The following is a 15,014-nucleotide window of genomic DNA, read 5'->3' on the forward strand; positions in this document are numbered from 1 at the left end:
CCTCATGTTCGTGTTGCCACTGCCAAGCACTGTCTTTTCTCAGCAGCTGTCTCAGTGGCGCTGTGGCCGTCGCTTCTCCAGGTATGTACTGTGAGAGATACTTGATCATCCCAAGCATGCGTTGCAGAGCCGGTCTGTCTGTGGGTGATGGCATGTCAACTATTGCCCTAACTTTTGCTTGGTCTACTTTAACACCATCTGAGGTCACAACATGACCCATGTATTTGACACTGTTCACCTTGTATTGGATCTTCTCTTTGTTGAATTTGACATTAGCCTCCTTTGCTCTAGTCATCACCTTTTGCAGTATTTCGTCATGTTCCTTTTCTGTGGACGCAGCAATAATCATGTCATCAGCAATTATGTGAACACCCATGATGTCCCCAAATGTCTCGCAGTTGCGTTGCTGAAAAACTTCACTTGCCGACTTGATTCCAAATGGCAGGCGCTTAAACCTATAGCGCCCCCATGGCGTGTTGAAAGTGCACAGTAGCGATGACTCCTTGTCCAGCTTTATTTGCCAATAGCCGTCTTTCTCATCCAGTACTGTGAAGATTTTCTTACCAGCTAGTTTACACAACACCTCATCTGCTGTGGGAATTGAATAATGCTGTCTCAAAATAGCTTTGTTTAAGTCAGTGGGGTCTAGGCAAACCCTCAGCTTCTTCTTGTCTTTCTTTTCTGTGACTACAAGACTATTGACCCATGTCGTTGGCTCAGTCACTTGCTCAACAACGTCTGCTTTTAGCAGGTCATCAAGCGTGTCTCTCAGTCTGTCCATAACTGACAGTGGTATTTTCCTGCAGCCATGTATGACAGGAGTGACTGTAGGGTCAATGTGGATGTGATGTTCACCTGAGAACTCACCAAGTCCTTCAAAGACACTTGCATGTTGCTTTAACAGCTCCTCTTTTGTAGTTGGGAACTTGACTGCCAGCGTGTCAATGTCCATCCTCTTTATCAGACCTAACGCTTCGCATGCATCCTTGCCTAGGATAGCTGTGTCTGAGTGGTTTGACACATAGAACAGCTGGTTGGATTTGGTTTGGGCATTGGAGCACTCCAGTGAGATTGTCCCTTCTGGTTTCAGCTTAACTCCAGCGTACGCCACCAACACAGTTTTTGTCGGTTTTAGTTGCAAGTTTATTCGTTTTTCACGCCTGGCTTTTCTCTTCAATGTCTTGTACACAGCCTGCGGTAGTACATTTGTTTCTGCTCCTGTGTCTAACTTAAACTTAACAGACATGTCTCCAGCATCTATGTCTGCATACCATGAATTGTCTCTTTTAGTGCTTATTTGGTCAATATTCACTGTCCCAATGAAAAGTGTGTCTATTTCTGAGCTCAAATCATGCATTTTCATCTTATGTGTTGCTTTTGTAGTCTCACACATCTTTGCGTAATGATTGAGCCTACCACACTTTCGGCACGAGACTCCAAATGCTGGGCAAAGACTTGGTTGATGTGACTTTCCACATTTCCTGCACCCTTGATCCTTTATTTTCCTGCTGTCACTCAGTACTTGTAGTTTTCGTCCCTGTTTCCATTGTTGGTTGTCTTTACCTTTGGTTTTGTTCACTGCATGTATTGCTCTTTCTTGTGTTGTAGTACTCATTGCCTGTATTTGTGCTTTGGCAGTCTCCGCTGCTCTGCAGATGTCGATCACCCTCTCCAGTGTGAGATCTGACTCTCTTAACAGCCTTTCTTTGAGCCGCGGATCATTCAAACTGAACACAATCTTGTCTCTGATCATATCATTTTCTGATGCACCAAATTCACAGTCTTTGCTTTTCTGTCTCAACTCAGTTACATATTTCTCAATGGTGACTGACTCTGACATGGGGTGAGCCCAAAACTGATGTCTTTCAAACACTGTGTTTTTCTTTGGCTGGCAATATGCTTTAAATGCATATAAAATATCATCCACTGTTAGCTCTGCTTCATCCACTTGTACAACGTCTAGTGTGTTGTATACCTCGAGAGCGTCTTCTCCGAGTGCATGCAGTAAGATAGCTACCTGTACTTTAGCTTCCTTTCCATCAGCACCACTTGCAGTCATGTATATCTGAAAGCGTTGTTCCCATCTTCTCCAGTTTTCACTTATATTGCCTGCTAGCACCAGCGGGGACGGTAGTTTGAACTGTTCTATCTCTTCTCCGCTCTCGAGCGTAGCTTCCTGCTCGCTCACGCTAGCTTAGCCCTTAGCAAAAGTCCGTGTCTAACTTCGGCAAAATAAAAAAAAAATCGGCGCACTGGACCAGCTTCTGACACCATGTAGTGGTTTCTTTTAATAACCTTTTATAATTTGCGTCGTGGTGAGTAGAAGGATGACACCAGGTAAGTCGTTTGCGTTTTTTTTAATAACAGCAGCTGCGCTGACAACTGACTACAACCACAACAAAACACTTCACATATATCAATCACTCCGCCTCTAAGCGGGCACTATTTAACCTTAGTATATGTGCACGGCACTATATACTACAGTATAAAAACAGGTCGTAACACGGAATGGTTGCATTACCACTATTTCTTGCATATATTTAGGTCTAATTAATATATGTGTCCACTGTTCTATATTATAGATTAGTGTGTGTAACCCATTAACATAGTTGCAATGGACATCCTTATGGATGTATTACAAGATAATTACAGATGCACGTATCTATGAATATCAGTACTTTATTTAACGTTTTTATTATTTATATATTTATTTGTATTATTAATATCATTATTATTATTTGTTCAACTGCTACAATGAAAAGATTCGACTCATTAGAACAATAATATGTTCACCATTCAGACAATCTCTCGTGTAACGTTAAGTGTTGATCAATAAAACCTAATAACGCATAACGTTGTTTGTATTCTTACTTATTTAAATAATATATTGATACAATTGTCTTAATTCATCTTTTAAAATGTCATTTTAAAATTGTAAAATGTATGTTTATACACCTTAATTTAACTAACATCTAACTAAATGATTAATTACCTGTATTCATTTCATTGTAATATTATTATTGTATCTTTGATTGACAGTCGTTTTATTGATATCTCTTTCACATCCTCTTTAGACTGGAACAGCATGTGCTGATGTTACTTGGTATTTGTAATGATGAGACAGAGAGATTCGGATCCATGTGCAGAACTTTTAATGAGAATGGTCAGACAGGCAATGATCAGTAACGGCGTCAGGTATGTGGGGATAATCAGAATCGATAACAGGAACAAGCAGATGTCGGGGGCAGGCAGCAGAGAATCAGAGTCGGTATAAACAATCCAAGGTCAGGTACAGAAGGGAAACACAAGGAAAACGCTCGGAAATGTCAGACTGGCCAAACAAGACTTCGCAGTGAGTGAGAGTGAGTGTGCTGCTTATATGTGTGTGTAAATGAGGTGCAGGTGTGGCAAGGAGATTGATTGAGGAATGATGTGCAGGTGTGGCAGGGTGATTGTGATGCAGAGACTAATGGGAAATGTAGTTAGGGTGTGGTGCAACAGATAAGAGGTGCTAGAGTCCGAGTGACATCTGGTGGTGAGTGTGGAATAGTCCTGATTGGAGTGCGCTCTACAAAAGTTCATGGGCACTCCATGTAATGATCGTGACAGTATTTGTAGTCTGTTCTTACAATGTTTTCTGTTTCTTGGACAAGACATTGAGGTCAAATGTGTCCAAATGTTATTCATAAACTTATAATTTAAAGTACCAGCAGCATGGTTTGGTCACTTTACAGTGTTCATTTTGTTACATAAGAACAATGTAATCCTAATAAACAACATATAGGTCTGCTTAATGTGAACCAATATTCTAAATCAAATCTACCAAATCCGACTGTGCTGTAGATATTCTTCTGTTCCTCTGTGTCTTTTTCCACTGTCAGCCTTTTAGCTTGTGTTTTTGGTAGCATTTTTGGTCACTGCGTCTCTTCTTAGGAGGAGCATTCCATGTTAAATTAACCAAATTTCAGAAACTTCAGAGCCTTAAAAGTTAAGATTTTTTATGAAGATATAAAATAGCATTATGATGCTGTCATTTTTCTTAAGTCATTTACCCCCCTAAAAACTGGCTCTGGATCTCTGGCAATTGTCATTTTATCCCCCATCTGCAAAATAGTGGATCACTCTAAATACACAAATGTGACAATTAATATTTTGGCTTTCATCACTAAACATGTTTATCTTTCTTCAGAAAATAAAAATATTGGCAAAATCATAAATTTGAGGCGAGAACTTTGATTTGAAATGGAATGACCAATGGGTGTCTTTATTCCACAGGTACTTAAAAAGAAACTGTTCGGTTTTGTTCAGGGTGATTCAAATCTTTTACCTAAAAAAAAAAAAAAAAAAAAAAAAAAAAAAAAAAAAAACTTTGCCATTGGTAATAAATTATAGTTTAGAAAAGCATGTAAGGTGTGTACAATTCAAAATTCTATTTTGATTTGCAGAATGAGTTTATCAATAGGGGTGTCACGATTCTCCAAATCCTCGATTCGATTGCATTTTCGATTCTAAGGTCACGGTTCGATTCGATTCTCGATTTTTACATTTATTCTCTTTAAAGCACAGATTGTCATTTTTCAAACTAGACTTTTATGTAATATAATATCTGACATAGTCCTCGATGGGTCGATCTCCCTGACGTAGACACATAAGTTGTGCTGCTAGATGCATGACTGACCTGGATATACTCCTTAAGTCTGCTGGATCCTGGTTTGGCAAAGTCTTCTGTAACAATGGAGTCAGAGACGTTCAGATCCATATGCAGTTCTTTATTAACAGAATGGTCAAACAGGCAAATGGTCAGATGACAGCATCAGGTATGTCAAGGGATATCCAAAATCGAAAACAGAAACAAGCAGAGGTCGGGGAAGGCAGCAAATCCAGGATCAAAACACGGAAGGAACAAACACAGGGAAACCGCTCGGAAATGTCAGACTAGGCTAAACAAGACCTTCGCAAAGACTGAGAGTCAAGATACAGTTTGTATAGGGGAGTGGTAATGGGGAACACCTGGTTGTGATTAGCCTTAAGAACGGGACACCAAATAAAAGAGTCCAGAGTGGAGTGCCCTCTTAAGGAGTTCATGGGCACTCCAGCTGATGATAGTGACACTAAAAATCCCATTCAAAATTCTGGCTTTTTTAAAGATTTTATAAATATTTTTTTAAAAAAGTCTTCAGCAAACTTGCATTTATTTAATCAAAAATGCAGTAAAAACATGAATATTTTAAAATATTTTAACGGTTTAAAATAACTGTTTTTTTTTTCTTCTTTTTTTATTTGTAATTTTTTACAAAATTTTAAATTAGGGAACAGAGAACAGAACAGAACAGAAATATTTTGACAGTTACAGATGCATTATTTTTATTACATTTTTTCATGTATTTATTTATTTTTAAATCTGAAAAATTTGTATCCTATTTCAGTTATATTGGTAAAATACCAATATGGGAAGACAAACAGTGTCTCTTCCAGAAGATACATCCAGAGATAAACACAGAGATACATCCAGCCTTTTGACTTGAATGAAAGATAGTTATTGTAATATATACTTCAGTCTTGTCACGTTCAAGGATTTTTTTGTGGGTATCTTTATTTTAATTTTACTTTCTTGTTAAAGGAACACTCCACCGTTTTTTGAAATAGGGCTTATTCACATTATTTCCTACATTTAGATAGGTGGGCAAATGCATTTTTGTGTCAGTGCATGCATTGTTTTAGTTTGACTGGGTCGGCGTTAGCTTAGCTTAGCACAATGAATGGAATCCTTTGTTGCCAGCTAGCATGGCCTGAGTAAAAGTGATCAAAAAAATAAAAAAAAACGCACCTAATTACTTCTTGTGGACTGCGTATTCACAACGAGTACAAATAGCGATCCAGATTAACACTAGGCGATTTCCTAGGCAGATATTGTCTTGGGACTATATTATGGGGAAGCACAGGCGAAGCACTGCTACTTCGGCGCAGAGATATCACGCAACACATGAAATCCCACGACTTCCGTCAACATACCGGCGTGAATAGTAGCTGCCTGCCTGGCTATTTTCCTTACAGTACACGAATGGCGATGAACATGGCTGATTTTGAGAGAGACGAAGAGGGTGACTTCTCAGACAGTCAAGAACCAGAACCATACCTATTTGAACCAGAGTTTACAGAAGACGAGCTGCGTGCTTTGGAAATAGAACGACAGTAGGAGACTGCGGTCAAGCCAGCCGCACTTCAGAAAAACACCGTCAAGCCAGCCGCGAGTGAAATTTATATGCACGTGTATTCGTTGCGATCGTTCAACAGCCTGAGGACGTGAGGATGAGAGCCAACATGAACTGGTGGTGTGAATGTGGGGGAATATGCCAATCTATGCCGACGGAAATACAGTGTCTTTGTTGTAAAGAGTGGGATATGTTTTTGCCATTGATGACCAGGCTCAACACGTCAGATCAAGATGAGCGTGCCCGAAGTTGTGTCACATCTACAGAGGATTTCACGGCGCTGATCCATTCTGCAGTACTCGATTTTTTTTTTCCGGTATGACAAAGTGAACTGGAAAAAACGCCCCACGCCGAATGGACCAAATGGACAGCTGTCCACAGAGTAAGTGATTATTTTAATCATGACGCATGTATAGATCGACCCATATTATACCTGTATTCACATAGAGTTGATGTTTTCATGTGTTGCGTGATATCTCTGCGCCGAAGTAGCAGTGCTTTCTTCTGTGCTTCCCCATAATATAGTCCCAAGTCAATATCTGCCTAGGAAATCGCCTAGTGTTAATCTGGATCGCTATTTGTACTCGTTGTGAATACGCAGGCCACAAGAAGTAATTAGGTGGGTTTTTTATATTTTTTTGATCACTTTTACTCAGGCCATGCTAGCTGGCAACAAAGGATTCCATTCATTGTGCTAAGCTAAGCTAACGCCGACCCAGTCAAACTAAAACAATGCATGCACTGACACAAAAATGCATTTGCCCACCTATCTAAATGTAGGAAATAATGTGAATAAGCCCTATTTCAAAAAACGGTGGAGTGTTCCTTTAACCAAGATTTCAAAGCACCTGCACATTTGCAAAAATGGAGGGTCTTTGTGGGCGATGGCTCTTGCATAAGGCAACAGGTCTGTAAGTCTATGATTGTTTTGTTGAATTGTCATATTTACTCTCAATCAAATGCCAATCTTCTATTTATTTTTGGTGCATGTAAACCCTTATGGTGTATTAATTACTAGCTGCAAGCATTAGAGATGACAGAAGGACAAAATGTAATTGTTTTTTCTTCAACAAAACAAATCACTTTAAGACATTTCTCTCTCTCTCTCTCTCTCTCTCTTTCTGTAAATAAATGTGGCAGTTGACAAAAGCTGACTGTCATTCCACCAGAAGCAAAGGGGTATTCTGTCAAAGCTCTGCGAACTTCATCAGCAGGGGGCAAAGCCACTTTTTACATCATACCACTCCAGGTGACTTTAGACACCTCTCCTCTGCCTACTAAGAGCATTTTCCAAAAATGCCAATGAAGACTGTAATGAGGCAATGCCTTTGCATATCCTTGCAGTACACATTAAGGAATACAAGGGAAAACTCATTTTAAATTCACAAACCCTTGTTGAATGATTCTTCACCCCGTGACAAGTGGTGGAGAATGTGGGCAGAGTATTGATGGATTACCGACAAGGCCGACGATGGACGACGTCTTACAACGCCTCCCTGAAGTGAGTATCCGCCAGCAACAGATAGTGGAACACCTCGCCACTCACCCCTCCTCACCGGTGAAGCACAGAGGGCTTACTTCTCGCTCCCCTTGACGGTCGCTGACAACTACGCCAAAATCAAGCGCGAGATCCTGGCGAGGCTCGGCCTCTCCCCTGTCTGCGCCGCTCAGCAGTTTCACGAATGGGAATACAAGCCCCGCGTGCCAGCCCGTGCCCAGGCAGCCGAACTTGGTCGCATCGCCCAGCATTGGTTGCTGGAGGGAGACCACACCCCAACACAGGTAGCGGAACGAGTGGTAGTCGATCGCCTCCTCCTTGCGCTACCTCGCGCCCACCGTCAAGCCGTCAGGATGAGGAACCCGAGCAACGTCCGGGAACTCGTGGAGGCGATCGAGCTGGCGGATGCTGTCCATCACAGCGGGGCAGGGGACCGGCTGCCGCCTTTCCCTGGAGGGTGGTCCAGGAGCGACGCCGCCTCAAAGGCATGCGCGACCGGTGAGCAGGCCGAATGGTTCCCCAACCGCAAGAGGAGCCCATGCCTAGCACACCTGCTGGACTCGGGCAGTGCAGTCACCCTCATCCAGTTACGGTTGTGCACCCCTCGAAGTGGCCAGAAAAACTTCCTGCCGATTACCTGTGTGCATGGAGACACTCGCCAAATACCGGCCCGTGAGATGGTCATTTCATGCCCAAGGCACCTGGCCGTATACCCGGTGGCCGTATTGCTTGGAAGGATTGGCCTGGCTTCGACAAGCTGCTTACCGCCTCTACTTAGCCTACCAGCCCCAAGGGGAACCATCGAAGGCCGAGGCAGCCGCCTGGACCCTGCCACCGGCCAGCCCTGCTCGTCTCCGACAGTGATCTACTAATCTTTTCTATGATGTGTACCAACAGGCCGCTTGAAGTGGGCTCTTTTGCCAAGGAACAGCGGGAGGACGACCGACTGAAGCACTGTTGGAGTCAGGTGCGAGTCGTGGATGGAGAGGACGTCCTCCCCTGGCCCCACCCTCTCCCACATGTTGTCGTAGAGAATGGCCTGCTGTATTGTGTCGCCCATGGAGGGGGAGGAGAAAAAGTTGCTGGTCGTGCCTCGAGCCAAGACCGAGACCATCCTGGAACTGGCACATTCCCACCCCATGGCAGGACACCTTGCAGCTGCCAACACCACCCAACGCATCCGCAACCGCTTCCACTGGCCATGCCTGGAGGCCGAAGTAAAGCGGTTCTGCCAAGCCTGCCCGACCTGTCAGGCCACGTCGCCCAGGACTCCTCCCCCTAGCCCGCTCATCCCGCTGCCTATCATCGAGGTGCCCTTTGAGCGGATTGGAATGGACATAGTTGCCGAAGTCTGCCCGAGGGAATGAGCACATCCTGGTCATCGTCGACTATGCCACCCGGTACCCAGAAGCAGTCCCCCTGCGGAAGGCCACCGCGAAGTCCATCGCCCAGGAGCTGTTTCTGCTGGCCAGCTGAGTCGGCCTCCCCTCGGAGTTCCTGACTGACCAGGGAACCCCCTTCATGTCCCGGCTAATGGCTCCAGGCTGCTGCGGGTGAAGCAGTTGAGGACCACAGTCTATCACCCCCAGACAGATGGGCTTGTAGAGAGGGAACACCTCACCAGGGCCAAGCAAGCGCAGCAACGTCACTACGACCGGGAGACCGCACCATGGTCCTGGTCCCTAGCTCCGCATGCAAGTTCCTGGCCTCCTGGAAAGGACCCTACTCGGTGGTGGAGAGGATTGGGCCAGTCACATACCACCTGAGACAGCCGGGATGACGGCAGGTGGAGCAACTCTATCACATCAACCTCCTGAAGAAATGGTTGGGGGCCCGGGACCAAGTAGCCGCCCTGTGCCTCACCGAGCCCGTGGTTGTGGATGTCAACCCCCACCTCTCGGCTGCCCAGAAGACGGAGCTGCAGCACCTGGTCAGTCAGTTCCAGGATGTGTTCTCCTCCCAGCCCGGGCAGACCAACGTGGCATCCGATAATCTACATCAGCAAGAAGCTGTCCCCAGCCGAGAGGAAGTATGCTGCCGTGGAGAGGGAAGCCCTGGCCATCACATGGGCAGTTCTGGAGCTCCGGTACTACCTCCTGGGCCGCAAGTTCTCCCTGGTAACCAACGACGCGCCCCTACAATGGATGGCCCGCGCCAAGGACACCAACGCCAGGGTGACTCGCTGGTTCCTAGCGCTCCAGGACTCTCACTTTGAAGTTTGCCATCGAGCGGCATTTGTTTTCATGTACAGCTTTGAATCTATAGTAACTTCTGAAGCAAATAGCAGTGGCCCAAGTACCCATGCTCAAACTCCAGTATGTAACTAAATAAGGTATGTTTTATTTAGATGTCTTTATGCCTTTTGTGTGAGTTTATATAAAATACAGAAATATTTATTAACACAATCCATGTTTTCATGTTTTTTAGGCATCTTATTTATATTTGTGTACCTCAAGACTCTCCCATTCGTCTAGATCTTGTTGATGTCCCATATACCACAGCTGTTCAGGACTGAAAACTCCCTCTGTCCATAGAGGATGATTATTCTATCCTTCAGTGAAGGTATCAAGGTCTGCTTGGAGTATAGGGACACTCATCAGAGATACCTCAGCAGACCATCTTGCTCCAGAGAGTGAAGAACATTGTGGTACTTTGCTAGTGACTGCAACCCAGACATACCGCCAAAGTCGCTCTATTCTAGAAGGACATTTTAATTGGTTGACTTGGATTTATAAAGCAATTTGTACTTTATTTAAACAATTAAACTGCAAGAAGTATTTATGCAATTAAAAATATCAAGACTGATAACACAACTTATCCCTGATTGTGGACACTCTTTCCCGAGATAAAGCTGGCTCTTCCTGTTCCCCATGTGGTGAACATAAAGTGTGCGATGTCCACATTCTCAACACCCTGATACCCCCTAACTTTAAGATAAAAAATCAATTTAAATGACATTCAGCAAGGTTTACTTTTACTTTAGAATATGAAGTTATAATTTCTGCTATACAATTATAAGTTAATAAAAAATTCTGAAATATAAAAAAACTGCCACTTCTCCAGATGTGTTTTGTAATGGCAAAAATACCTTGATGGTAAGCCATGAAGCTGGGTTGATCTCAGGAAGAATGAGAATGCAGTTGATGCTTTGTTATTTGTTGTAGCATCCAAGTACAAGATCTAATAAAACCACATGCAAAATGTTAATCTTCTTTCAGCTATAAAGTTCCATCCTAATAGCTGGCCTTGAGCTTTTAGTTTTGTTTAGTGAACTTTCCATGGCCTTTGGTACCTAAATATTATGTGTCCATATTTTTTTTAAAATAAATTGATTTTTTTTTTTCAGTAAGCTTCCATGATGCTGTAGATAGTTCTACAAGATGGGCTTTGGTTCCCTATCTGTCGGTGACTATGAGTTATGTCGAACGACATATGGGGTCTCACTTGGGAGTTTAAGAGAAATGAAAATGAAAATTGGCTAATGGATTTAACATACCTGAGCCACTCCCTGTGCCCACAGGTATAAATAGGTGACAGGTGCATCCACTCACTAGATTTTCTAGATTTTTGCTTCAGAGCCGAGTAGTTGATGCAACTTGTCACTACAAAGCCTTTCATCTTTGTGTTCGAGCTGTTCCTAATTGGTGTGATGGCACGGTACAGCGACGTGATGGCGATTCCCCTGGCGCTTCGACTAAAAGAGCAGTTTCTAAAAGCTTAAATCATGTGTGATTCATGTCTTATTCAAGATGCTGTTTCGTCCGTGTCCTTCTGCATGTGGTAATTTCCTGTCTTCGGTTGATGGTCATGACCGTTGTGTGCAATGTGGTTATGTCGCCTGTCCCTTTGGTGCCACTTGTACGGAGTTTGGGAGCGTGACTTGCATTGCCCCAACCCATCACACTGGCTCATTCGGACGGTCCGACTCGGTTACGCGATTCAGTTTGCCCCAGCGACCTCCCAAGTTCAATGGCGTGCTCGAGACTTCGGTGGCAGTCCGGGACGCCTCTGTCTTGTGCGAGGAGATTGCTGTCCTGCTGGCGAGGGATGCAATCGAGCTGGTCCCTCCAGCCGAGATCAGGACAGGGTTTTACAGCCCTTACTTCATTGTACCCTAGAAAAGCTGTGGCCTTCAGCCTATCCTGGATCTGCGAGTCTTGAATCAGGCCCTGCACAAGCTCCCATTCAGGATTTTAACACAGAAATGCATTATCAAATGCATTCAGCCCCAGGACTGGTTTGCAGCGATCGACCTGAAAGATGCGTACATTCATGTCTCGATCCTCCCTCGCCACAGACCGTTTCTACGGTTTGCATTTGAGGGTCAGGAGTGGCAGTACAAGGTCCTCCACTTCGGGCCCTCCCTGTCCCCCCGTATCTCCACGAAGGTCACGGAGGGCGCCCTTTCCCCACTCTGGGAAGTGGGCATCAGATGGGCATCAGATCCCCAGATGGTGCAACTGATCTGGAGTCGATTCGGGGAAGCCCAGGTAGACCTCTTTACTTCCCATGAGTCCTCCCACTGCCAGCTGTATTATTCCCTGTCCCAGGCCCCCTGGGCACGGATTTCACTGGCACACAGCTGGCCCCGGGCTCTATGCAAGTATGCGTTTCCCCCAGTGAGCCTGCTCGCACAGACACTGTGCAAGGTCAGGGAGGACGAGGAACAGGTCCAGTTGGTTGCACCTTACTGGCCCACCCAGACCTTGTTTTTGGAACTCATGCTCCTCGTGACAGCCCCTCCCTGGCGCATCCCCCTGAGGAGAGACCTCCTCTCTCAGGAGCTGGGCACCATTTGGCACCCGCATCCAGATCTTTGGAACCTCCACGTGTGGCTTCTGGATGGGACGTGGCATACTTAAGTGACCTTCCACTGGCAGTGGTAGATACTATCACTCAGGCTAGAGGCCCCTCTATAAGGCAGGCCTATGCTCTGAAGTGGAGTCTGTTAATGAATTGGTTTTCTTCTCACCGAGAAGACCCCCGGAGATGCTCAGTCAGAGTCGGCTTTCTTTCCTGCAAGAAAGGCTGGAACGTAGGCTGTCACCCTCCACCTTGAAAGTGTATGTGGCTGACATTGCAGCCCATCATGATGCAGTGGACGGCCAGTCCCTGGGGAGGCATGACCTGATCGTTAGGCTCCTGAGGGGTGCCAGAAGGTTAAATCCTCATAGGACACCCCTGATTCCCTCCTGTGACTGGAATAGCAGCCTGGCCTTCTCCAGCAGCGATTTACTCACCCTTTGGCCCCTTCGGTACCAAGGTCAGTGAATTTGCGGTGGGGCTTTGGGAAGGTTAAAACCTTAAGCATAGCTTTTGTGGCACGCCATGGCTTGCCAACAATTGCAGTGACACAGGGTTGTGACGGTGTTCAGGTTGTGGCGTTTTCACGTCTCCCTTCATTATCTTCTAATGTGACAACGCCCCAGCGCTGAACGCTCTATTTAGATTCTAATGTTTCACTGAAATGCGCAGCTTGAAAACGCCCATGCAACAGAAGACAGCGCAGCCAGACTGTTCTTCAAGTTGTTTTATTTTACTGTTTGCTTTGTAATGAGAGGAATAAGACATAATTCACCCCGAAAAAGATGTGATGTGGTTGAGGATTTGAGATTTGGATTTCCTCAGAAAAAAAAGAATGAAGCACTTTATTCAGCAGAGATCATAAACATGAGTAAGTCTCTTGTTATTTATTTATATAATTGTACTAGTTTTCACATAACTTGTAAACATTTTACTAGTTACACTTTTTCCAAAGACTTTTTCCAAACTATAATTCTTGACTAAATGTATAATCAAGTGAAATATTATGAAGTTTCAATAACAATATACAATACTATACAATTCAAAGCTTGATGTAAATAATATAAATGTAACAAATAAATTTAACTGTAACAAATGTAACAAACAAGGACAAGGACAATTAAAAAAAATATTCTCAGCTCTTTTCAACAACAACAACAATAATAATAATAATAATATAATAATAATGATAATAATAATAACAATGTTTTTTTGTAGAAAATAAGATTGTTAAAAGGATTTCTGAAGGACTGTATGACTGGAATAATGATGCAAAAAATTCAGTTTGAAAGTCAGCTTTGATTGTTCCTAATAAACTGTTTAATTGCACTCGCCAGTGAATATTAAATTATGTTGTGGGATAATTAAATATATTCTAAATAAACTACAAACATAAAATTATGTAGATTTATTTTCTTGTAACTCCTCCCTCACAGTGGTACAGCTGACTGAACCGCTCATTATGCAGCTCATTATGCAGGCCTTTGTCTTCTCAGGTGTAAATTCCAATGATATTCATGATAGTTGACGCCTACTCGCATATGACTTTTGCCAACAGAAAATGTCTTAGAAAATTTAAATCAATATATTGTTTTCTGTAAGTGAGTAAACAAGATGATTTTCACATAATTTAGAAATAAAAATTCTAGGCTATAAGCTCCAGTTTTCAAAAGTCCCGGGAACCAATGTTCTGTATGTTTTTTATTGCCTTATTCAAGTGATTTAAGATTTTTCATTTTTTTCTAACCACGCATAACATTTTTTCTCTCAAAAACACAATCATGTACATTAGGGGTGTAATGGTACGTGTATTCATACCAGACCGTTTCGGTACAGGGCTTGTTGGTTCCAAATGACCGAATGCAATATTTTGTGTGTGGAACATGGGTACATTTTCATGTTTCCACACGAACATATTAAGTGGCGGAAGTCTCGGCGTTCAGCGCAAATCCCGCCCTGCAGCTGATTCTAAAGTTTTCAAAAGGCATCACGTGAGTGTGAAAATCGACCGTAATTCAAACGCAACTGCCGTCGGCATTTAAACAGACCTTTGCTCGTAATTCCGATCGGGCAACGCAATAACGAAATCTGAGCAGGTCCAAAAACTGAAACTGCTGTTGCTGCACTTTACAATTTGGAAAAGTTATATGTATATTTTAAATATAAATATTGCCAATGCTGCACTGTAATCATAGTTATTTATTTATATGTTTCATTATATTTTATTATGTGATATTGGTTTGAGAGAGTATTTTATTAAGTGGAGAACTTTGCAGCAGTATTGTATTTATTTTATATTCTTTTTTATTATATAATGTTATATATTTTATTATATTTTATTAAAAAGTGTTTAAAAAAGTGTAAACAAATTGTTAAAAAAAAGTTTATAGTAATAAACAACCTGCAGTTTAATGTTTGCATTTCTTTCCCTTACTGTACAGAAAATGAACCGAACCGTGGCTTTAAAACCGAGGTACGCACCGAACCGTGATTTTTGCATA

This window comes from Carassius auratus, chromosome 41, assembly GCF_003368295.1.
Source record: "Carassius auratus strain Wakin chromosome 41, ASM336829v1, whole genome shotgun sequence".
In the NCBI taxonomy this organism is placed as follows: domain Eukaryota; kingdom Metazoa; phylum Chordata; class Actinopteri; order Cypriniformes; family Cyprinidae; genus Carassius; species Carassius auratus.